The 27,173-nt window shown below is 38.4% G+C and overlaps 1 protein-coding gene across 1 annotated transcript in view; it reads left to right on the top strand.

Annotated features, from left to right (window-relative positions):
* Positions 1-27,173, top strand: part of LOC126262577 (tubulin beta chain-like) — a 309,685-nt gene that overhangs the window by 265,422 nt on the left and 17,090 nt on the right. The gene's annotated exons all lie outside the window — the stretch shown is intronic.

Below are 27,173 nucleotides of genomic sequence, written 5' to 3' on the forward strand. Positions count from 1 at the left end.
CAGCTGTGCGAACTTTCTGTTGCTTGTTGCTGAATGTTTTCTTAATTTTCACTTCTTCATTGTTATTAAACCACTGTTGGGTTGTACCATCCAAGTAAATGTACACATCAGTGAGACACATCATGTCATGCCACTACTTGTGCTTCGTGACACAACTGAATCCCTTCAAACATTTTGTTGGATACTGGTCAGCATCTCCCACATATACTGCTAGATGTTTGATGGACATATCACTTGGCAATTCTTTTGTTTTCGTTGGTGCCTTGACAATGTAAACCATAGGGGAAATGTACTATTTGTATTTGGGTTCCCGCTCATCAATTGACTGGTTTTATGTAACCTTATTGCAGCCACTGTGGTTTTAATGTTTGAGATAACTGGATACCTCCACCAATCTGTATCACACACAATCCAGAATCAAATACATTATGAGAACTGGGTCATCAACAAGAACTTACACTTCATGCTGAAAGCACCTTTATTGTATGAGCAGAGAGTGATCTTATTGATACATACATAGAACATTCTAGCAAATTCTGATATTCCATATAGAACTCCTGTGACATTCCATAAACCACAAATATAAACAATTGTTTGAGTTGTGAATCACACTAGTAGCACACACGTAATCTGTCAGTGAGTTTAAACACATACACTATAGGAGACAATCCACAGCACGTGGCAATACTCTATATCAGTGGCCTTTGAGACAATTAGTTGTATCCAAGCTGCAGCATTCTGCTTTGTTACTAGCTGTTTCAACTGTATATTCATCTGCAGCTCAACTGTTGAGAAGAAATTGGTTTAGAAATGGCCAAGGGGAGACAATGGAATGAAGGAAGATTAAGCTTTAATGTGCTCTTGATGATGTCATTTGTGATGGAGCACACTCTCTGAGAGTGAAAAGGGTGGAAAAGGAAATCAGCGAAAATTTTTTTCTAAGGGTCCATCCTCGAATTCACCTTAATTGCTTCAGGGAAATGGCAGAAAGCCTAAGTCAAGATACCTGCACAGGAACTTACAGCCCCATCCTCCTAAATGCAAGTCCATTATATTGGTGATTGTCATTTCTCAAATGGTGAAAAAGTATTGGATATCCTTGTGCATGGGCAAATGCTGAATTGGCCAGACACTGCTTTTGGCAATTACCTGTGCAAGCAGTGTATTAACAGAAGTATTCCAATTTAAATAAAGTGAAATCTGATGCAATTGAATTAATGGCAATGCAACACATGAACACTTCCCTCTGTTGAACACATTTATGATCTATACATTATCATCTTCACAGCAGGATGGGTTGTGAGTCATGCTCCATAGCTCAGTTGGTAAGAAAATTTTCCATGGAAAACAAGGTTCCAGGTTTGAGTCTCAGTCCAGAACACAGTCTTAATCCAACAGGAAGAGTTTCAAAACAACACATACTCTGCTGCAGACTAAAGGATTCATTCTAGTATCAATCCCACAGGCTGTGGCTGAAAGCTTGTTCAACTGTACCCATTCTCCTACAAGTGCTAGTCTAGACGTGCATGCAGGAGAGTTTCTGTCAAGTTTGGAAAGTATTAGAGAAGTATTTCCTGGCAGAAGTAAAGCTATGGGACTGTAATGTGACAATATTATGAAAAGGAAATTTGCTATTCACCATATAGTGGAGATGCCAAGTCACAGATAGGCACAACACAAAGACTGTCACAAATAAAGCTTTCGGCCATTAAGACTTCGTCAACAATAGACAAACACACACACACACACACACACACACACACACACACACACACACACACACACACACACACACACACACCATGCATTGCAACTCACACTCATGACCGCAGTCTCAGGCAACTGAAACCACACTGAGAGCAGCAGCACCAGTGCATCATGATGGGATTGACGTCTGAAGGGGGGGGGGGGATAAGGAGGAGGCTGGGGTGGGGAGGGGGAGGGATAGTATGGTTGGGATGGTGGACAGTGAAGTGCTGCAGGTTAGGTGGAGGGCATGGAGAGGTGGGGAGCAGGGGGGGGGGGGGGGGGGGGGTTAGTGGAAAAGGAGACAAGTAAACAGACTGAATATTATGGTGGGCTGTGTAGTGCTGGTATGGGAACGGGGAAGAGGCTGGATAGGTGAGGACAGTGACTACCGAAGGTTGAGGCCAGGAGGGTTACGGGAGCATAAGTGTATTGCAGGAAGAGTTCCCACCTGCGCAATTCAGAAAAGCTGGCTTTGGCAGTAAGGATCCATGTGGCACAGGATGTGAAGCAGTCATTGAAATGAAGGATGTCATGGTTGGCAGCGTGTTCAGCTACAGGGTGGTCCACTTGTTTCTTGGCCACAGTTTGTCGGTGGCCATTCATGTGGAGAGACAGCTTGTTGGTTGTCATGCCCACATAGAATGAAGCACAGTGGTTGCAGTTTAGCTCGTAGATCACATGACTGGTTTCACAGGTAGCCTTGCCTTTGATGGGATAGGTGATGTTCATGACCGGACTGGAATAGGTGGTGGTAGGAGGATGTATGGGACAGGTCTTGCATCTAGGTCTATTACTGGGATATGAGCCATGAGATGAGGAGCTGGGAGCAGGGGTTGTGTACGGATGGACAAGTATATTGTGTATGAATTCCTCTGAGTGACACCTCACCTAGATGGAAAACAGTAAGGAAAATAAGTGAGGAAGCTATTCAAACGTTCAGATCATGTCTTCAGCATACTGACTGGACACCTGTTTATCTAGCAGAAAGTGCTAATTCAAAATACAATTTATTCACAAATGAGATAGCAGGTACCTTTGAAAGTGTATTTCCAAAAAAGTCATACAGAGTCCAACCTGCTAGGTCTGCAAAAAAACCATGGCTCACTAAGGGCATCATAGCTTCCTGTCAGAGAAAAAGACAACTCTACATAGCATCAAAGACTTCTAACAACCCTGCTCAGCTAAAACTCTACTGTAAAATTCTTGCCAAAGTAATTAAAAACTCTAAAGTATGTGTATAGCATCTGAAATTACTAATTCTGAAAATAAAATTAAAACAATCTGGAATGTGATAAAGAGAGAAACAGGGACTGTGAACTACACCAAAGACAAAAATATTGTTTTAACTGTTGACAACTCAGAGATAACCAATAATGAGGAAATTGCTGAAATCTTTAACCAACATTTTTTAACTGTCCCAACACAGATATGTTGCCATGGTTCTGTAGATAAAGCTGCCTGTATAATGAAAAATAATTTTCCAGAACCTTTCAGTCAAATAAGTGTGCCTCCCATTACTGCCAATGAAATCAAAAAAATCATACAGTCTTTGAAAAATAAACATTCTGCTGGTATCGACGATATTTCAAGCAAGCTGTTGAAGGCTTGCTGTAGTGAAGTGACTGAAGTTTTGGCTCACATCTGCAACACATCCATGCAACAAGGAGTGTTTCCAGACAGAATGAAATACGCTGTTGTCAGGCCCCAGTACAAAGCAGGGGATGCTACAAATGTGTCAAACTATCGCCCTATCTCTCTATTAACAACATTTTCAAAAGTCCTAGAAAAAGCTCTGTACAACAGGATTGTGGCACGCACACCTTGGTGACCTGAACATCATTGACAGTCAGCAGTTTGGTTTTCAAAAGGGAGTTTCAATAGATAACGCAATTTTCTCATTAGTCTATAAACAGAAAGAGGCTGCCAATTGGTGTCTTATGCGACCTATCAAAGGCGTTCGACTGTGTAGATCACCAGATACTCCTCAAGAAGGCCTGTGATTATGGAATTACTGGACCTGTAGGGAACTGGTTAAAATCGTACCTCGAAAATAGGAAGCAGAAGATTACTCTAGATGTTTCAGATAGTGTATCACAATATCTAGTGGACTCTGAGTGGGGAATTGTGCAGCAGGGAGTGCCACAGGGATCAGTGTTTGGGCCCTTGCTGTTCCTCATATATGTTAATGACCGGCCTTTATCCATCAATAAGCAGTGTAAATTTACAATGTTCGCTGATGATACGAGCATTGTGGTGGATAATGTGTCAACTACTGACTTAGAATCCGAGGTCAATGATATCCTTAAAGAAGTTCTGGGTTGGTTTAGTATTAACTCCCTTTCAATAAACCTGAAAAAAAAAAAACAATTTTATCCAGTTCCAGACAACCCACAAAAACCCAAAAGAAATAGTTATCACACAGAATGATCAGATGATAAAGCAAGTGTACTTATCAAAATTCCTAGGCGTCTACGTGGACAGTAAGCTGAACTGGGAACATCACATTCTACAAACACTAAAACGGCTGACGTCGGCAACATTTGCTTTACGAATTTTGTCACGCTTCAATGACATTACCATCTCAAAGTCAGCTTACTTTGGCTATTTTCATTCAGTCATGTGTTATGGCATCATCTTCTGGGGCAATACACCTGCTGCAAAGAAAATCCTCACAGCACAAAAAAGAGCAATAAGAATCATTTGTGGTGTACCCCCACGAACCTCATGTCGAAATCTTTTTAAACGACTTGAAATACTGACAGCAACATCTCAGTACATATATTCACTGATGTGCTTCATAATAAATAACCCCACTCTGTATGAAACGAATTGCCTACATCATGAACATCACACCAGAAGAAAAGAGGATTTCCACTGTGAGTTAAAGAACTTGACACTTATTCAGAAAGGGGTAAAGTATGCTGGAACGAAAATTTTCAATTCCCTACCCAACAGCATCAAAAGTATAAGGAGTAGTACATCAGTATTTAAACGTAGCTTGAAAAATTATTTCCTTGAGACCTCACTTTATTCACTAGAGGAACTCTTTCAGAGAAATAAGTAAAACCCAGATTGGAAACATGTTTTTAAATTTTTTGACATTGTTTACTGTTAAACTAATGTAATAATGCCCTAATGTAAAAATTCCTGTTTTTCTCATTTCCATTTTTGGGTCACTTTTAAACCCAAAGTGGGAAGTTTTGAGTACTGTTCAAGGTTAAAATAGATGCAATAATGCCCTAAATATGAAACTGCTATCTTCACATTTATGTTGAGTAGTTTTTAAGCTAATAAGTATGACTTTTGTGCACTGTTATTAATACTATAACAATGTCTTTATTCTATGTATTTTATTATGTACATTGACACGTTCCACATCTGAGTGACTTGCTCACATGCACAGATCTATGGAACAAGTATATAAATAAATAAATAAATAAAAATATGTTCGATGGATGGTGGCATACCACTGTGGAAGGGGTGGGAAGGATAGTGGGAAGGACATGTCTCATTTCAGGGCACAACAAAGGTAGTCAAAACCCTGGCACAGAATGTAATTAATATTTTAGTTGTGTTCTTTCAATTGTACTTTGTGTTATGACTCTCAGTATGACAGCATAATAAAAATATTTAGTAATATATGAAAGTAAAAAAAAATTGTATGATCTTTGCTCCCAGTGAGCCACATGGAAAATGATCGAAAACAGACGCAAATATATCACATGTGATGTTAAGATATATAAAAAATATATGTCAATTGTTTGAAAGTCAGCTCTCATTGAGTCACAGAATAATCAAGATAATAGAAGGAACATAAATATATTACATAGATGGACAGGTCATATGTCCAATAAGAAAATATTGCAACTGTCTGCTCTTTTTGAGCCACATAATGGAAATGTAAACAAAGAACATAATTATAAGTATGGACATGATATATACACACAAACACTTGACAAGTTACATGTATGAATATAATAATATAATAATAATAATATTTATTCAACATTGAATAATCAAATACAATCCCTAGAAATAATACAGTTTCAGGACATCATACAGATTATTCTTCTGAATACGTCAGTTTATAAATTACAAGCTAAAGATTTGTTTGTATTAATAAATTTTACATTTTGATGGATTTTACATTTGGTAGTATACAATCACGATATTACAAATATTGTTTTCATCAACATTATATTAGTTGCAGGTTACTTAAAACTATGAGCTTGACATACTTATGAAGCACTTTTCATACAGATATAATACTCGTCTAGGGAATAAAAAGGGTTTTCAATTAGAATTCTTTCTAGCTGATCTTTTAATTTGTTAGGAGGAAGGGTTGTGAGACTTTCTGGTAGGGCATTGGTTAGCTACAGCCCAGCATGAAGTGCATTTTTTCATATAAAGCTGTTCTGTGGCTATTTACATGGTATCTGAACTTTTGCCTTGTATCATACTGGTGCAGGTCACAGTTGAAATTTGGATTTATTGTTTTCACAAGCAATATAACTTTCAATATGTATACACCTATAATGGTAAGCACACCTAATTTTGGGAACAGATTCCGACATGATTCTCGATGTTTGGCACCACAAATAATTCTGATAACTTTTTTCTGTAGTATTAATAATGTACTTATATATCTAAAAACAAAGATGATGTGACTTACCGAACGAAAGTGCTGGCAGGTCGATAGACACACAAACAAACACAAACATACACACGAAATTTAAGCTTTCACAACAAACGGTTGCTTCATCAGGAAAGAGGGAAGGAGAGGGAAATACGAAAGGATGTGGGTTTTAAGGGAGAGGGTAAGGAGTCATTCCAATTCCGGGAGTGGAAAGACTTACCTTAGGGGGAAAAAAGGACAGGTATACACTCGCACACACACACATATCCATCCGCACATACACAGACACAAGCAGACATTTGTAAAGGCAAAGAGATTCGGCAGAGATGTCAGTTGAGGCGGAAGTACAGAGGCAAAGATGTTGTTGAAAGATAGGTGAGGTATGAGTGGCGGCAAATTGAAATTAGCGGAGATTGAGGCCTGGCGGATAACGAGAAGAGAGGATATACTGAAGGGCAAGTTCCCATCTCCGGAGTTCTGACAGGTTGGTGTTAGTGGGAAGTATCCAGATAACCCAGACGGTGTAACACTGTGCCAAGATGTGCTGGCTGTGCACCAAGGCATGTTTAGCCACAGGGTGATCCTCATTACCAACAAACACTGTCTGCCTGTGTCTATTCATGCGAATGGACAGTTGGTTGCTGGTCATTCCCACATAGAAAGCTTCACAGTGTAGGCAGGTCAGTTGGTAAATCACGTGGGTGCTTTCACACGTGGCTCTACCTTTGATCGTGTACACCTTCCGGGTTACAGGACTGGAGTAGGTGGTGGTGGGAGGATGCATGGGACAGGTTTTACACCGGGGGCCGTTACAAGGGTGGAGCCAGAGGGTAGGGAAGGTGGTTTGGGGATTTCATAGGGCTGAACCAAGAGGTTACGAAGGTTAGGTGGACGGCAGAAAGACACTCTTGGTGGAGTGGGGAGGATTTCATGAAGGATGGATCTCATTTCAGGGCAGGATTTGAGGAAGTCGTATCCCTGCTGGAGAGCCACATTCAGAGTCTGATCCAGTCCCGGAAAGTATCCTGTCACAAGTGGGGCACTTTTGGGGTTCTTCTGTGGGAGGTTCTGGGTTTGAGGAGATGAGGAAGTGGCTCTGGTTATTTGCTTCTGTACCAGGTCGGGAGGGTAGTTGCGGGATGCGAAAGCTGTTTTCAGGTTGTTGGTGTAATGGTTCAGGGATTCCGGACTGGAGCAGATTCGTTTGCCACGAAGACCTAGGCTGTAGGGAAGGGACCGTTTGATGTGGAATGGGTGGCAGCTGTCATAGTGGAGGTACTGTTGCTTGTTGGTGGGTTTGATGTGGACGGATGTGTGAAGCTGGCCATTGGACAGGTGGAGATCAACGTCAAAGAAAGTGGCATGGGATTTGGAGTAGGACCAGGTGAATCTGATGGAACCAAAGGAGTTGAGGTTGGAGAGGAAATTGTGGAGTTGTTCTTCACTGTGAGTCCAGATCATGAAGATGTCATCAATAAATCTGTACCAAACTTTGGGTTGGCAGGCCTGGGTAACCAAGAAGGCTTCCTCTAAGTGACCCATGAATAGGTTGGTGTACGAGGGGGCCATCCTGGTACCCATGGCTGTTCCCTTTAATTGTTGGTATGTCTGGCCTTCAAAAGTGAAGAAGTTGTGGGTCAGGATGAAGCTGGCTAAGGTAATGAGGAAAGAGGTTTTAGGTAGGGTGGCAGGTGATCGGCGTGAAAGGAAGTGCTCCATTGCAGCGAGGCCCTGGACGTGCGGAATATTTGTGTATAAGGAAGTGGCATCAATGGTTACAAGGATGGTTTCCGGGGGTAACAGACTGGGTAGGGATTCCAGGCGTTCGAGAAAGTGGTTGGTGTCTTTGGTGAAGGATGGGAGACTGCATGTAATGGGTTGAAGGTGTTGATCTACGTAGGCAGAGATACGTTCTGTGGGGGCTTGGTAGCCAGCTACAATGGGACGGCCGGGATGATTGGGTTTGTGAATTTTAGGAAGAAGGTAAAAGGTAGGGGTGTGGGGTGTTGGTGGGGTCAGGAGGTTGATGGAGTCAGGTGAAAGGTTTTGTAGGGGGCCTAAGGTTCTGAGGATTCCTTGAAGCTCCGCCTGGACATCAGGAATGGGATTACCTTGGCAAACTTTGTATGTAGTGTTGTCTGAAAGCTGACGCAGTCCCTCAGCCACATACTCCCGACGATCAAATACCACGGTCGTGGAACTCTTGTCCGCCAGAAGAATGACGATGGATTGGTCAGGCTTCAGATCACGGATAGCCAGGGCTTCAGCAGTGGTGATGTTGGGAGTAGGATTAAGATTTTTTGAGAAGGATTGAGAGGCTAGGCTGTAAGTCAGAAATTCCTGGAAAGTTTGGAGAGGGTGATTTTGAGGAAGAGGAGGTGGGTCCCGCTGTGACGGAGGATGGAACTGTTCCAGGCAGAGTTCAATTTGGATAGTGCCTTGGGGAGTTGGACCATTAGGAGTAGGATTAGGATCATTTTTCTTCGTGGCAAAGTGATATTTCCAGCAGAGAGTACGGGTGTAGGACAGTAAATCTTTGACAAGGGCTGTTTGGTTGAATCTGGGAGTGGGGCTGAAGGTGAGGCATTTGGATAGGACAGAGGTTTCGGATTGGGAGAGACGTTTGGTGGAAAGGTTAACTACTGAATTAGGGGTGTTGTGGTTCCAGATTTTGTTGATTGGAATTTTGAGGTTTTGGGGGGAGTGGAGCTGGAAGTGGGAGATTGAATAGATGGGAGAGACTGGGTCTGTGTGCAATGAGAGGAGGTTGAGGTATGCTGGAAAGGTTGTGAAGGGTGAGTGAGTTGCCTTTCCGGAGGTGGGAAACCAGGAGATTGGATAGTTTTTTGAGGTGGTGGGTTGCATGCTGTTCTAATTTGTGGTTGGCCTGTAGGAGGATACTCTGAACAGCCGGTGTGGATGTGGGAGAGGAAAGATTGAGGACTTTTATTAAGGATATTCTATTGCTCATATACGATTTTATTAGCTCATAGCCAGTTCCTCTGATACCCAGGTTCCACAGTTTGTCAAGTAATATGGTTGACACAATCACTTGCACTAATGTACTTAGGTTGGCTTGAGTTGTTGAACCCCATATTTCTACAGCATAGTTTAAGTTTGATGAGAATAGGGCATGATAAACAGTTGTTAGTACATACATGTCCTTACAATATTTGCTAATCATATTTATAGCAAACACATTCTTTGACAGCTTACATGCTAAGGAATCAATATGCATGTCCCATTTGAGGCTGTCCTGGATTGTAATTCCCAAGAACTTTGTCCATTTTTCCTTTTTTACAATGTCATTTCCTATGGATAATTTCATGTCAAATTCTATTTGTTTCCTTGTGTTAAATTCCATCATTGCAGTCTTTGAAGCACTTACATTTAGATGGCTTTCATTAAAATACTTGACTATTTCATTAGTTACACTGTTGCACTGTACCTCCAGACTCTCATAGTCTTTGTGTTTACACACTGTTGATGTGTCATCTGCATACAATATTTTTGTACAGTTAGGAGAACAATACTGTATATCATTAACATAAATCAAGAAAAGAAGGGGTCCCAAGACAGAACCTTGAGGCACTCCATATTTGATATCAGTAATTTTAGATTTGTAAGACCCACTGTTTGTTTTAAGCAAGACAAATTGTTTTCTATTGCTCATATACGATTTTATTAGCTCATAGCCAGTTCCTCTGATACCCAGGTTCCACAGCTTGTCAAGTAATATGGTGATGTTGACACAATCAAAAGCTTTTTCTAGATCAAGGAACACTCCAGTTACATACTCCTTGTTCTCTATGGCTGTTATTATTTTGTCTATTAATTGTGCTGATGCTACTGATGTTGACTTGTTTTTCATAAAGCCATTCTGATTTTGAAATATTAAATTGTGTGTGACTCAGGAATGTCATTAGTCTAGTGTAAATAACTTTCTCAACTACCTTAGAAAATGCAGGTAAGATTGAGATGTGGCAGTAGTTTTCAGTTTTAGATTTATCACCTTTCTTGTGAATCGGGGTTACTTGTGCTGTCTTTAGACTATCTGGGAAACAACCTGATGCAATTACATCATTTACTGCTGTGGCCATGGCATCAGATATGTTGTCTATGCATCTTTTCAGTATACTGATAGACAATCCATCATAGCCTGCTGATTTTGTATTTTTTATTGACATTACTATGTTTTTGACTTCCTTGTTATTGGTTGGGGCCAAGTATATGGTTTGTTTGATTGGAATGCCCCTATATCTATGCTGAAGATGCTTAAAATGGTCATTGACAGATTTTCCAACAGAAGAAAAGTACTCATTAAAAACATTTGCAATCTGTCATTGACATTTCATGCTATGCCCTTTATGGTTTAGCCTATAGTAAAATCACTTGTTGATCTGTCCTTACAATCCCTAAAGCTATTTATTACTTTCCAAACAGCTAAACCTGTGTCAGTACAGTTTCTTAACATTGTGGCTACATATTTACTTTTAGTTTCTAGCAGAAGATCTTTATAGTAATCCTGATAGTTCTTAAATTCTACCTTTAGTCTATTATTATTGTTATTATTTATCATTGCATATTGGAAAAGCCTAAGTTTCTCTCTTGCTGTTTTTACTTCATGGTTTATCCAGTTATTTTTTTGTATCTTTTTGCAGTCATTTACTGTAAAGGTCATTTCTGGACATGAGACATTGAAGCAATAATAAAAATCTGATGAAAACTCACTGAAAGTAATGCTGTTTTTTTCACCCCATTGTAGGCTTTTTAGCAGACTGTTGAAGTCTTTAATATTGTCGTCACTGGTCATTCTTTTTGTCACATATTGTTTCTCTTTTCTATTGACATGAAGATTTTCAGCTTCTATCAATACCTGTACTGTGTGGTGGTCAGAAATGGCAAGCTTCAGAACTGATGCACTGCATGTAAAGTGGGACATGTTAGATATAATGTTGTCAATGCATGATTTTACACTATTGACCTCTCTAGTGGGCTCGTTTATCAGAAATGCTAAGTTAAATTGAGCTAGTATTAGCATTAGTTTTTTAGATACAGAGTCATTGGACAGCAGGTCAATGTTTATATCTCCAGTTAGTATTATGTTAACCCAGCCATTTTTATTGCAGTGTTTACTGTCAATGTCAACAAGCAGGTCATTAAGAACATCAAAGAAACTATCTAGGCTACCAGATGGAGGTCTGTATAGGCCTATAATAATGAAGTTCTCTTTCCCCAATTATAATTAATTGCTGCTAGTTCTATTACATCCTCAATGCTGAAAGCACTTACTACCACTGGCTGCAAAGATAGCTACCCCGCCACCACGTTTCTCTTTTCTACTGAAGGCAGAGCAAAATATCATGGAAAGTGGCTTACATACACTAATTAGCTCATCTGTGTACCAGTGTTCACTTACAACTAAAACATCAGGGTTGTCAATTGCTGCAATGGTATCCAACTCGTTGTGCTTATTGCCAAGACTTTGAAAGTTCTGCTGAATTAATTTGAAAGTGAGTTTGGATTGTTGAACGCTTGATGGACGTGTCACCCTACCAGAGCCACTTATACATTTATCCCTAGAAAAGAAATATCAGTTGACAGAGTGGGTTTGGTATTTTTCACTATCCATTGATTCAAGTTGGTCTGTTTCCATGTACTGGGAGCCTGGGAAGAATCAGCTTTACCTGGTGTTTTCAGCAACCATTTGTCCAATGTTGTCTGTCTATACCCATTCCTGCAGTCTTCTTGTGTTTTGGAGCACTCATTCTTCGAATGTGTGTGTTTTGCGTATACGTTGTTCCTAGCATTTACGACGATTTCAGAAATAATGGACGCTAAGTGACTTTTTCAGCGCCGATTGAGGTGAAGGCCGTGAGTGGTGTAAAGATCTCTACTAAAATGTTGTACGTTAACCATTTGTATATTTGCGTAACGGTTGCAAATTTCTGCATATTCACTGTTTGTATATGCTACTGCCCTGTTTACACACGAGAATTGAGGCAAGTCATACCTGTGTGGAATATTGAGAACAATGATGTTTGAGTCATGTAGATGGTTTAGAGCAGATTTTAGGGCATTAACAGCATGCAAACCATCATTGTGTGCGACGTCATTTGCACGACCACATATTACAATGAAGTCTTCCTTCATTGTCTTTCGAGAGATATTGTTTACAGTTGAAAGCACTTGTCAAGACGAGCGCCAGGTTTAATAAAACCTGAAGCATTTACTTCACTGTTTACACTTTTTATTTCGTGTGCAAGGCCTCTAAGATGACTATCACCCATTAAACATATGTTTATTCTTCTTGCTGCATTTGTGGTGTTAGTTAAATTAACTGTCGTCTTGAATGTTGAATTTACCTTGCTTCTGTTTACGAGTGACTGTTTTGGCTGGCGAGGTTCCACATTTTGCTTAATAACAGGCTTTTTTTTCAGATGGTGCATGAGTTGATCTTTTGTAGGTAGGCCTACCGTTTTTTGGAGCACGGCAGGAGAATTTATTGCTAAAGACGACGAAATGATTGCGCTATGGTTAGCGTTACCGGTAGACCCAGAATGTGTTGGAAAACTTGAAATGGAGACGGAATCTTCGGTCACTGTGTACACTTTATTTCTGTCGAATTTACTTACGCCCTGCTCGGCGGTTTTTAGTTTTCTATGATCATTTTCAAGACATTTGAGTCTATCAGCTAACACTTTGTTTTCTGCCAAGGATCTGCGCACAATTTCTTGCAACGAATTAATAGTTTCAACTAGTTTTGCTTTGTCAGGATGGACTCCACATGTTACAGACTTACATTTTGATCTGGATGATTTTTCACTGCACGTTTTTTGCATGGCACTAGACTTGAAACTTTGCAAAGCACTTTTGTTGATCATCTTCTTTCTATTGATGCCGGATAACATTTGAAAATTCGAAATAACTGGAGGCACAAATTCACTAAACTTCTCAATCGCCGCCATCTTGAAAGTATAATATGCATTTAAAAAAAGTTTTTAAAATATTGTCTCCCATTGAGACACATAGTCAAGATAGTACAAGAACATATTAATACCAAAATTGAACACTTAACTTGGTCGCAACATAACACAAATATCAAACTTGGTGAACATCTGATTAGCTGTAGAAAATTGTACACAAATGAAAGAATAATAACAAAATGATGGATCTTGCACAACAATTTTTACATTGTCTTTTTATATTTGATGCAAGTATGTCCCATATTCAACAAGTCACCAAAAAAAAGTAATAAATGTTTGTCACCTCTTTGGGTGCATGGTTAAAGTTGCCCATTGCAAGTAAAGAAGATGTCTCAAAATTTAATATTGAATAGTGACAATAAAAATATAAAAACATTCTCTCAGAGATCTGGAACTTTTCCATGGTCTATAGGATGAGTGGTAGTTGCTATTTGAGACGCCGAGTAAAATTCGTTGCTTTTTTTATTTTTTTTTTTTATTTATTTGATTAGCCATCCGTAGACATTTTGCAATGTATGGATGTTGTCAGTTTGGATACAGTGATTTTTGCAGATACATTGACACTTTTATATGCATTTACAGAGTATACGAATACAATGACATTTATCACTTAAATTACATTCAAACAATTATTCACTTATTGTTTAGAAACAGTGTTCCTGTAAATATAGTTTAAGGGTTTTCTGTAACAGTACATGTTGTTAATTTCTTTGATGTCCTGTGCAGCTTGTTATACATTTACAGAATATACAATACAATGTCATTATGTCACTTAAATTACATTCAAACATTTAGATATTCACTTACTGTGTAAAAACAGTGTTCCTGAAAATACAGTTTAAGAGTTTTTCTGAAACAGTACATGCTGTTAATTTCTTTGATTTCCTGTGGCAGCTTGTTATACAATTTTACACCCTGATACAAGAAACTTTTTTGGGTCTTATGCTTGTTTCTCCTATCTAGATGAAGGCAGTGGCTTGTTCTTGTGCTATAGCTGTGTAAAATGCTGTTTGTACTATAATTCACTATATTTTTCTTTATATATACTATAGTGTGGAACATAAATAAACAGGGAACAGTTAGAATACCAAGTATTTTGAATAGTTCTCTGCAGTGAGCCCACTTACTGCTTTTAGTTATAATTCTCACTGCTCTCTTCTGCACTTTAAAAACTGTTTGTAAGTTGAGTACATTATTTCCCCAGAAAATTATCCCATAGCTTATGACTGAATGTACATAGCTAAAATATACAGTTCTTAGACATTCATCGCTGCATACTGAGGAGAGAACTCTAAGTGCGTAACACGTTGTAGATATCTTTTTTGTGAGTTTTTTGACATGTTCACTCCACCTAAGCTGGCTGTCAATATGCAACCCTAGGAATTTTGTGGTGGGCACTTCGTCTACAGAGGTGTTATGTAGCTTTAACTTTAGGGGACTGTTTTTTCTGATTATTCTAAAGCGTATGCTATTTGTTTTCTTAATATTTAAGGTCACTTTATTCTCTGTAGACCATTTGTAGACATCTTTCAGTGATTCATTACAATTTTCCAACATTTGTGCTGATGTCTCACTGGTGATTATAATATTGCTGTCATCGGCAAACAATATCTTCTCTCCATGTCGGATATATTGTGGAAAGTCATTTATATAAATCAAGAACAACACCGGACCCAGCACACTTCCCTGAGGGACCCCAATATTAATATGTTGTGGATCTGACAGGTGTTTTTCTATGAACTTTGATCTACTGGAGACATGCGAGATCTCTACCCACTGTACTCTATTTTTTAGGTATGAATGGAACCATTTGTTGATTACCCCTCTTACTCCTAGTGCTTCTAACTTAAGTAATAGATTCTGGTGGTCAACTGTATCAAAGGCCTTTGACAGGTCAAGGAATATGCCAGATACATAGTTGCCTTCATCCAGTGCTTCTAGAACCACTTTAGTGAAATGTGCTATTGCCATTTCTGTATCTCTGCCTGGTCTGAAACCAAATTGGTCATTTGAAAGGTTGTATTTGTTTAGATAGCTCATAAGTCTGTTCTTCATTATGGACTCTATTATTTTGGAAAATGATGACAGTAGGGCAATTGGCCTGTAGTTCTCAATGTTTTCTACATCATCTGGTAAAATGCGTTACGGAAAATGGGTAAGTAACTGTATTCAAAAAGGGAAATGTGTTTAATCATGTTTATATGGTTTCAATTCAGTGATGTTTCTTAATACAAATAACCTTCTTGATCTGGGAAAGATAAGTCTATACGCATTAGGATGTGGGCTTTCTTTTATTTCAAATGGACCAATGTAAATATCCAAAAACTTCTTAAGTTCAGCTGACAATAATTTTGATTTCTCTTGTGTCTTGACGAGTACAAGGTCCCCTGGTTTGAACTGTGTAGCTTTTCCTTCAGCTGCATGTCTCCTTTTTCTTGATTCCCCTTGTTTTTTCTCTACTAACTCATCAAACTCTTGACCCTCTGCATCTCCCTCTAAGTTCTCATCCGGGTAATAAACACCCTCATTTTCATGATACACTGATTGAATGTGGTTACAGCTGTCACCAGAGTTTAAAATTAACAAATTCACTGCACTGCTTTGTTTCGTAACAGGTTCTATAATACACATTTGTTTCGCTGCAAAATTAAACCTAGCATTCACTTTTAATATCCAAGCCATACCTAAAACGAAATTTTCATTCAGGTCATGTACTACTAAGCATCCATGTTCAAAATTTACGTTATCAATTTTAAAAGTAAGTAACACTTGTTTCTTAACTACCTTACTGGCTATGCCTGTAGCTCCTTTCACTTTTAATCTAACAACTGGCATCTCAGGAAGATGTTGAGAATTTCTGAGCTTATCTCCAAGTCTAGAAGTGATGGCAGAAACAGGACTTCCTGTGTCTACTAACACTCTTCCTTCCCACTTGTCAATGTTTACTTTAACATATGGACAACCTAGCTCAACATCTTTGTCTATTTCAGTATTTTCAAACAATAGATCATTTTCAATTTCTTTAGTTCCTAAGTCTAATGTCTCTTCCCTACACTTAGACACATCCCTTTCTGTTTGCAAAGCATTGACATTTAAATATAAACCTTTGTTTTCATCTAGATTAGATTAGAGATTAGATTAATACTAGTTCCATGGATCATGAATACGATATTTTGTAATGATGTGGAACGAGTCAAATTTTCCAATACATGACATAATTAAGTTAATTTAACAACATACTTAAGATAATATAACAACTTTTTTATTTTTTGTGTTTTTTATTTATTTTTTTATTTTTTTATTTTCAATTTTTTTATAATTTTTGTTTTTTTTCCTTTTTTCCTTAATTTATATCTAAAAATTCCTCTATGGAGTAGAAGGAGTTGTCATTCAGAAATTCTTCTAATTTCTTCTTAAATACTTGTTGGTTATCTGTCATACTTTTGATACTATTTGGTAAGTGACCAAAGACTTTAGTGGCAGTATAATTCACCCCTTTCTGTGCCAAAGTTAGATTTAATCTTGAATAGTGAAGATCATCCTTTCTCCTAGTATTGTAGATATGCACACTGCTATTACTTTTGAATTGGGTTTGGTTGTTAATAACAAATTTCATAAGAGAGTATCTAAACATTCTGCGTGGTGTCTGTTTGTTCTATATCGTGTCTCCCTACCACTTTCGCGCAACAACGCTCTGAGCGTGTTTTTTAGGGAATTGACTAGTTTGAACCTGGGACCTGTTGCTGGTAAGGAGACGCCAGACCACACATGACATGTAGAATTCAGAAGAGTTCAGTGAGACTGGCGATGATATAACCAAATACTTAATGATCTCAGCGTCAGCTCCACTCCACTCCCTGTAAAAGAATCTTAATACTAACTAAATTTAGTGGAAGGGGTTCAAGGCTTTCCTATTTTTAGTTAGCTGGTAAAATAACATTGAAAAAGCAGTTAAATTTACCATTGGAAATTTTATTCACTCACAAAACATCGTTTATAAATTGCACTATTGATAAAAGGAAATGTTTTAATACAGGATGGTAAAAACCAACTGCTTTCAACAAAAATGTGAACGAATATTCCCTGAGTGGGTTTCCAAGTTCTACAATGGACTGAAGGATGACCTATGCCATATCACATCTATAATCTAGGTTTAAATTAAGTTTCACAAGAGAGAAAACTATCAAAATGGTCTACAGTGACCCTCAATTATCTTTAATTACTTATCTAACATGTTGTAAATTACAGTGGCTGATGTGGCTTCTCAATAACTATATAACAGAAAAATCATCGCGTTTCAGATTTTTACTTCAAGTGGCAAATGTGAACACCATGAGCTTTAATTGACGATCGACACTAGTATTACACAAAAAGGGTATGTAACAGATGGGATTTCTGCAGTTCTGAGTGAAGCCTTATGCGCTCAAAAATGCAGCATCGCATGCGTTCATTACCTTGTCGGTGTTCGTCAGGGGTCGGCGGGCAGCACAGCTCCGCTCACCTCGCCGTCTCGGAAGGAACTCTCTTCTTAACTTCTCCATACTACAATTTACCGAAGTTGGTTAAAAAAAAAACTATCTGGCTGTGTTTTCATCTGATCAATCAGGGTCTCAATGTTAACCTTAAGCTCCGCCTACAAAAATTCTGTCTATCCAATGAGAAATGTTATACTTTTCGTGGTGGGGCAATGTTTTTTAAAGTTTGCAAAGTAACAGACACGAAAAAGTCTCACGCTAAAACTTGCAGCTGGTGTGGTCCTTTAGTGTTATCGTAACATCTATACTGTTCTTTTGGAGGGCTCTATCTTTTAACATGGGCTGGGGGGTGGTCCTAATGTAACAGAGACGCGAAAAAGTCTCACACTAAAAGTTGCGGGTGGTGTAGCCCTTTTTGTGTTATCGTAAGATCTATACTGTTCTTCTGGAGGGCTCTAGCTTTTAACATGGGCTGGGGGGTGGTCTTGACGTAACAGACGCGAAAAAGTCTCACGCTAAAACTTGCGGGTGGTGTGGTCCTAGCGGTTAGCTGGCGACGTGGGTGTCCGTCTGTCCCTTATCGTAGGGCCTTCCAGCTTAACACGGTCCTGCTCTCAGCTTCTGTTCTCGTTTCTCCCCTCGGAACTGTGTCTGTCCCACGGTGGGAAGGTATGACATGCATTTAGGCATTCTTGTGTTAGTCTGTGGTATTCCATTTACTCACTCGTTACTCGTATTACTTTGGTTAATTTAATGTCACGACTTATTCGGAGCTAAGTGACATACTACTGGATTTGCTTATCATGTCAGGGTTTTCATGGAAGGTGTAGGATTTGCCTGACACCTTACAAATATATATACTGAGAAGCTACTGTGAATATCCCTAGATCCTTAAATAAATGTCTGCAGGATGATCTTGGGTGGACTCCAGCTATTATTCTGATTACACGCTTTTGTGCAATAAATACTTTATTCCTCAGTGATGAATTACCCCAAAATATGATGCCATATGAAAGCAATGAGTGAAAATAGGCGTAGTAAGCTAATTTACTAAGATGTTTATCACCAAAATTTGCAATGACCCTTATTGCATAAGTAGCTGAACTCAAACCTTTCAGCAGATCATCAATGTGTTTCTTCCAATTTAATCTCTCATCAATGGACACACCTGAAAATTTGGAATATTCTACCTTAGCTATATGCTTCTGATTAAGGTCTATATTTATTAATGGTGTCATACCATTCACTGTACGGAACTGTATGTACTGTGTCTTAACAAAATTCAGTGAGAGTCCGTTTACAAGGAACCACTTAGTAATTTTCTGAAAGACGGTATTGACAATTTCATCAGTTAATTCTTGTTTGTCAGGTGTGATTACTATACTTGTATCATCAGCAAAGAGAACTAACTTTGCCTCTTCATGAATATAGAATGGCAAGTCATTAATATATATTAAGAACAACAAGGGACCCAAGACTGACCCTTGTGGAACCCCATTCTTGATAGTTCCCCAGTTTGAGGAATGTGCTGATCTTTGCATATTATGAAAACTGCTTATTTCAACTTTCTGCACTCTTCCAGTTAGGTACGAATTAAACCATTTGTGCACTGTCCCACTCATGCCACAATACTTGAGCTTGTCAAGCAGAATTTCATGATTTACACAATCAATAGCCTTTGAGAGATCACAAAAAATCCCAATGGGTGGTGTTCGCTTATTCAGATCATTCAAAATTTGATTGGTGAAAGCATATATGGCATTTTCTGTTGAAAAACCTTTCTGGAAACCAAACTGACATTTTGTTAGTACTTCATTTTTACAGATATGTGAAGCTACTCTTGAATACATTACTTTCTCAAAAATTTTGGATAAAGCTGTTAGAAGGGAGATTGGACGGTAATTGTTGACATCAGATCTATCCCCCTTTTTATGTAAAGGTATAACAATAGCATATTTCAGTCTATCAGGGAAAATGCCTTGTTCCAGAGAGCTATTACACAGGTGGCTGAGAATCTTACTTATCTGTTGAGAACAAGCTTTTAGTATTTTGCTGGAAATGCCATCAATTCCGTGTGAGTTTTTGTTTTTAAGCAAGTTTATTATTTTCCTAATTTCAGAGGGAGAAGTGGGTGAGATTTCAATTGTATCAAATTGCATAGGTATGGCCTCTTCCATTAACAGCCTAGCATCTTCTAATGAACATCTGGATCCTACTATATCCACAACATTTAGAAAATGATTATTAAAAATATTTTCAACTTCTGACTTTTTGTTCGTAAAGTTTTCATTCAATTTTATGGTAATACTGTCTACCTGTGCTCTTGGTTGACCTGTTTCTCTTTTAATAATATTCCAAATTGTTTTAATTTTATTATCAGAGTTGCTGATTTCAGACATGATACACATACTTCTGGATTTTTTAATAACTTTTCTTAATATAACACAGTAGTTTTTATAATGTTTGATAGTTTCTGGGTCACTACTCTTTCTTGCTGTCAGATACATTTCCCTTTTCCGCTTACAAGATATTTTTATACCCTTAGTAAGCCATGGATTGTAACAAGGTTTCTTATGAGTATATTTAACTATTTTCTTGGGGAAGCAGTTTTCAAATGCATTTACAAAAATATCATGAAATAAATTATATTTTAAATTGGCATCAGGTTCATGGTACACCTCATCCCAGTCTAACTGCTGTAGGCTTTCCCTGAAATTTGCAATTGTTAAATCATTGACTGAACGTACTACTTTGGAGGACTGTTTAGTATTGCTGAATGGAGCTATGTCATATATTGTAACTAGCTGTGCACCATGATCAGAAAGACCATTCTCAACAGGCTGAGCATTTATCTGGTTAAACTTATCTTAACACTGTGTTGCCACTTAACAAACTACTGTTTTCACCCCATTTTTTGTGCAGTCCACTACGGAGTTTTATCCACCATATAGGATACAAGGTTGCACTTACCTTTGCTAATTCTTTCCAAAAGGCATCTTTGTTTATACAGTTTCCATATTATACAAATTTGGCCGTTAAAGACCATGAAAACAGTTATTTCTTGCGCTTCTGGGAAGTCTTCTTTCTCTCAGTCCACACTTATTTCATTCTTGCGCTGAAGGCGGCTTTTCTCTCTTCAGACCATTTAGTTCCACAGGTCTTCTTAATTTTCACACCGAAACCCGTGAATGAATTCAGTTTTTTTCTAAAAAGGTTTCTGTTAAATATTGTTTCCTGATCTATGTCCATTTCTTTTAGATCTCTTTCTGTGCTGATAAACCATAAATTTTTATTTTTTAGATTTGCGATGTACGAAAATATTTGTTTTGTAAGCCTATTCGGGTTCATCCTCATGATGTGAGCATAAAAGGAGCATCTTCTTTTTCTAATTTCGTCTGTAATTTTGCTGCACTTCGTATACACTTCTTTGTTGCTTTTTAGTCTGTATACAGGCTTGCCTTGATCATCTGTTATTTTCCTGTGTCCAAGAATTGTCCTCACAATTCTTCTTTCACGATTTTCTATCTGTTCTGCGTATGTAAAATTTGCCAGTGTTTCTGATGCATATAGTATCTGCGGTCTAATGACAGTCTGGTAGTATCTGAGTTTAATGTTTTTGGATATACATTTTTTTGAATACATTTGTCTGCAGTAGTGAGTTGCTGTCTCTAGTTTTTGTATTCAAGCCCTGCAGGCTGGATGACCTTTTGCCACAGGCTGAATTAGTTCACCAAGATATTTAAAATGTTTAGATACCTGTATTTTCCCATATTTCGTAGTTATTTTCTTTGGTGGATTTTTGATATTTGTAATGATTTCTGTCTTTTCAAATGAAATTTGCAAGCCTGCCTTTTCAGCAGTTTCTTTAAGTAATTCTATTTGTTTTATTGTGTCTTTTTGTGTGTAAGCTAAACAGGCGAGATCGTCAGCGAAGGCAAAACAGTTGGTTTCAATGGCTTTGTAGCACTTCCCTCCAATTTGGACTTTCTCAACTCCATGCTTTTGCGTGAGTTTTCTCCATTCTGCTATGACTTTATCCAGAACACAGTTGAAGAGTACCGGGGACAGCGCATCTCCTTGTCTGACGCCGGTTTTGACATCGAAATGCCGTGAAATTTCTCCTTGGAATTTTACTTTTGATGTTGTATTTGTTAATGTTTCTTTGATTATGGTGATTGTTGTTTCATCTATTTCATATTCTCGAAGTGTTTTGATGAGTGTGTCCCTATCGATTGAGTCATAAGCTTTTTTGAAATCAATGAATGTTATGAAATATTTCTTGCTCCTTGTAGATAAATAGTTCATTGTTGTTTTGAGGTTAAAAATTTGTTCGGCGCAGGATCTTCCTGGTCTGAAGCCAGCTTGATATTCTCCAAGTTTTCCCTCTATAATTGGTGATACACGATTGAACAGGGCTTTTGAAAGAATTTTGTATGGGACTGGGAGAAGCGATATTCCATGATAGTTGTTAACATCCCTTTTGTCACCTTTTTTAAACAAAGGGTGAATTAGGGCAGTTTTCCAGTTACTTGGGATTTTCTTGGTTTCCCATACTTGTTCAAGTTCTTTGTGTAGTGCTTCTACTGATGTTTCTCCCCCAAGCTTGAGCATTTCTGCTGTAATTGTGTCTTCTCCACATGCTTTCCTGTTTTTGAGATTTTTGATTATGTTTGTGATTTCCTCTCGTGTCGGAGGTGTTGAATGTGTTGGTAATGTTTCTGGTTGCGTAAAACTGAGAGTCTGGATGGGTGTTTGGCAGTTTAGGAGTGTCTCAAAATATTCAGCCAGAATTTCACAGTTTTCAGTATTGTTGGTGGCGAGAGTCTTATTATTTCTCATAAGGTTTAGGCAAGGGGACTGGTATCCTCGGAGTTTCTGGTTGAATGTTTTGTACCAAGCTGCCGTGTTGCATTTCTTGAAATTCTCTTCGATTGAGTCCAGTTGTTGTTTTTCATATTGTCTCTTGGTGTTGCGAATAGTTTTCGAGGCATTCTTTCTGGCTTGCTTAAATTCATCAAAGTTGTTTTCAGTTTTATGTGAGTTCCACTTTTTCCAGGCTTTAAGTCTTTCATGCAGAACTTCATTACAGTTGCTGTCCCACCACGGGTGTCTCGGTTTGCTCTTTTTTGGAAAGGTTGTTTCTGTTGCCTCAATCAAGTTGTTCTGAAATTCTTGGAGGTTTTGTGAAGGGGAGAATGTCTTTAGTTTTTTCTGAAAATCCTTGAAGTTAGAGTTGGACTTAAGGTTGTAATTTCTCAGGGTTGTAAGATCAAAATTTATTTTATTTCTGTTTTTATATTCACCGTTTCTGCTTTTCTGTTTGTTTTGTGGGATCAGTTTAGTTTTTATTTTCGTGAGATAGTGATTGGAATCGAGGTTTAGAGATTTTCGGACACGTGTGTTCAATATTTCTTTTTCACATTTGGAGGAGATGGCAACATGATCTATTTGAAATTCTCCGATACTCTTTATCGGAGATACCCAGGTTTTTTGTTTTCTGGGAAGATGTTTAAAACGTGTTGACATTAGCTTGAGTTTAAACTGCTTACAGAGCATAATTAACCTTTCTCCATTTTTGTTGGTTCGTTTGTGTGCGGGAAAGTTGCCGACAATATTGCGGAATTTCTTTTCTTTTCCAATCTGAGCGTTAAAATCTCCTAGAAGTATTTTTGCATTGTTTTCTGGGATTTATGATATATGATCCTTAAGGCTTTCCCAGAATTCATCTGTTTCTTCCCTATTTTTAGCATTATTTTTGTCATTTGTGGGAGCGTGAACATTGATTAATGTGTATTTTTTATTTGCACATCAAAAAGTGAGGAAAGATGTTCTCGATGATGTTGACCAAAAATGTTCGACAGAGTTCAGAATTTTTGTGTTTACAGCAAAAGCTGTGCCAAGCTGAGGGCATTTCTTCATTACAATTTTTCCAGGTTTTCCTTTAAATATTTTGAATTTGTTTGATTCAAATGTGTTTTCATCAGTGAAGCGAGTTTCTTGTAGCGCCACAATTTGTATGTCTTCCGTGTGTAACTGGTCTGTAAGGTGCTTAAGTTTTCCCACTTTGAGAAGGGAGTTTATGTTGAGAGTTGCTATGTTGAAGATTTTTCTGGGTTTAATCATGTTGGATTTGCATGGTGTTGCAGACTCCCCAGAATCCTTGGGTCTGCTTGCGTCGTTGCCGATGGTGGATTGGCCACCTGGGGTGGTTTCGTTATTGAAAGACATTTCCATCATGCGTTAAGATTGTAACTGTTGAAATTCTTCAAAGTTGGGGAGATTACTTGCGTAACCTACCAGGAATACGACTAACGTTGTTAGCGTTAGAAGGTTTCTTGAAACAGCCGCCTCTAACATGAGGAACAGACGCTGCCCACAAGCCGCCCAATCTGGGTACAGACGCTTGCAGTTATAGATTTTTGGTTCCTCCGCTCTCTCAGCCATTGGGAGTTAAAAATTCCTCATCTGCCTATGAGACCGTTGACCGTTTTTCACCCGTAACCCTAGGCAGGGGCCCTCACAGGGTGCTACCATCCGGAGCCAGATGGACCCAGGTTTTTTTACGAGGTTGTTACTCCTCCCCCTCCTCCTCCCTCATCACTTGTAAGATGAGGATCCGGGCTTGGGACCGGCAGTGGTGGAGTTTCTTTAATATTATTATTATTATTATTATTATTATTATTATTATTACCATTCTCATAGATTAGTGTTTCATAGTTCCCAATAGGCAATAGCTTGTCATCAGATACACATTCCCTAGCCTGCATTTCACTTAAATTAACCCCATTATTACCCATATTTATCACATCACTTACCTTTACCTCATCATCACTTTTCAATTCTACAAATACTTTTATTTCTTCCTTCACACTCTCATCAATAACATCACTTAACTTAGGATCATTATTTAAATATCCCTCTATCACTTCTTCCTCCTCCTTCACAACAACCCCATCTTCAGTTTCCCCCCTATGTATCTGAATCTCAGCAATTGAGTCTTTGGCTCCATTAAACACTTCATCATCCCCCTTCTTATCAAATAAACCCCCCAAAATAGATTCTATTTGTGGTGTGTCTGACTTGTTATTAACACCAGTATCTTTTTCAGTCCAACTATGGAACTCTGCAATACCTTCAACTTCTGCACTTTCACTAACTACCTGTGCTTGAACACTGTTTTTATTAACTGTATCACTTTTACTCATAGTATCCCAAAACCTATTATTAAATTCTAATTTATTCATTCTAACAACATCAGTATTTTCATGGTACTTACTCTTTACATTGTATCCTCTCCTTTTCCAGTTTCGGTTACGTGTTGTCCTGTCATAATATTGTCTAGCCCCAAAACTACGGACATCTAGTGGGGCTGTCCACCGTTTCCCGGCTGGTTCCCTCAGTCTGTCAGTTTGTAGTTGTCGTTTTGTTCACTAGTTTCAACAAACCTCCTTCTATCTTGTTCTCTTCCCCAATACCTATTTCTATCATTCCTGTTATCCCTCCTCCATCCTCCCTCCTGTGTATTGTTTCTGAAATCATTTTCATATCTCCTATCTCCCCTATTTGGAGCATTATTACCAGAATTATCAAAGTCTCTCCTCCCATAATAATCTCTATTTACATTCCTGTTCCACCCCCCATACTGGTTGTTGCCAGAACCATAACTTTGGTTATTTTCTCTTTCCAAGGCCCTATCTAATCTATCTACAAATTTCAGGAACTCTTCCATTGAATCGTCTGGTCCATGGACCAATTACCACTGCAGTCTCTCTGGTAACCTTCTTTTTAAAACATCAATTTGTGTCATAACATCAAAAGAGTTATTCAAGTGAGCAAGTTTTTTTCAATTGATCTCTGCAAAATTTTTGCTACTTTCCCTCTATACACTGGTCCATTTAGAAATTCTGACTTTAATCTGGCTTGTATGGATTGTGACCAAAATTTACAAATAAATTTATCTTCAAACTCTTCAAAAGTATTCCAAGAATCATTATTCTCATTTGGCCAGGATAGGGCTTCCCCTTCTAGAAACCTTTTTACTAACTTAATTTTTATGTTATCTGACATTCCTACAACAAACATATCCTTACATTGGTGAATAAAGTCAATAGGGTGCAGATTTTCACCAGGAAAGCATTTCAATCGGATGTGCCCATACATTGTATTTTGATTGTAAATCGTTTGTTTGGACATCAATGTGTCCTCCAATTCTGTATATTTAGTGTGTATATTTTCTACTTTTGTATCTACATTAGTGGTATACAGGTTGTACTCTTGTTTAAGGTTTTCTGATGTTTTGTCTATTCTCTGATCTAATCTTTCTACTTCAGTATCTACTCTGTTGTTGATGACAGCAATGCTGTCTGTGTTAGCTTGTATGTTTTCATTTAAACTTCCAACTTTAACTTGAAATTCTTTTCTGAAGTGTATCAACTGTTCTCTAGTATCCTTACTGAGGGTAGTTTTAATTTCCTCACACTTCTCATTGAGATGAGTACTTAATAGATCAAAATTCAAACTTAACTTATCCAGTCTATCTGTGTTTTCTTTAATTTTCAAACTTACTTGTTCACTCGATTGTTTAAGTTGCGAGTATATTGTGTAGGTTCGATGGATGGTGGCATACCACTGTGGAAGGGGTGGGAAGGATAGTGGGAAGGACATGTCTCATTTCAAGGCACAACAAAGGTAGTCAAAACCCTGGCAGAGAATGTAATTTAGTTGCTCTAGTCCTAGGTGGTACTCAGTTATGAAGGGAATGCTCCTCTGTGGTCAGACGGTGAGAGACTGGAAAGATTAGGCTCAGGAGATTTGTTTTTGTACAAGGTTGGGAGGATAATTATGTTCTGTGAAGCCTTCAGTGAGACCTTCAGTATATTTCAAGAGGGGGCGCTCGTCACTGCAGATGCAGTGACCACAGGTGGCTAGGCTGTATAGAAGGGACTTCTTGGTATGGAACGGGTGGCAGCTGTTGAAGTGGAGGTATTGCTGGTGGTTAGTAGGTTTGACATGGACGGAGGTACTGCTGTAGGTGAGGTGGAAGTCAACATCTAGGAAGGTGGCTTGTTGGGTTGAGTAGGACCAGGTGAAGAAAATGGGGGAGAAGTTGTTGAGGTTGTGGAGGAGTGTGGATAGGGTATCCTCACCCTCAGTCCAGATTGCAGAGATGTCACCAATGAACCTGTACCAGGTGAGGGGTTTAGGATTCTGGGCTTTTAGGAAGGATTGCTCTAAATGGCCCATGAATTTCTATAATCATAAATACTCGTTAAACTGGTTGAATTTGGAGGGTATCGCATACTTCGGTAAAATAAAGCCTTTAATAGG

The sequence above is a fragment of the Schistocerca nitens genome, chromosome 6 (genome assembly GCF_023898315.1).
Source record: "Schistocerca nitens isolate TAMUIC-IGC-003100 chromosome 6, iqSchNite1.1, whole genome shotgun sequence".
In the NCBI taxonomy this organism is placed as follows: domain Eukaryota; kingdom Metazoa; phylum Arthropoda; class Insecta; order Orthoptera; family Acrididae; genus Schistocerca; species Schistocerca nitens.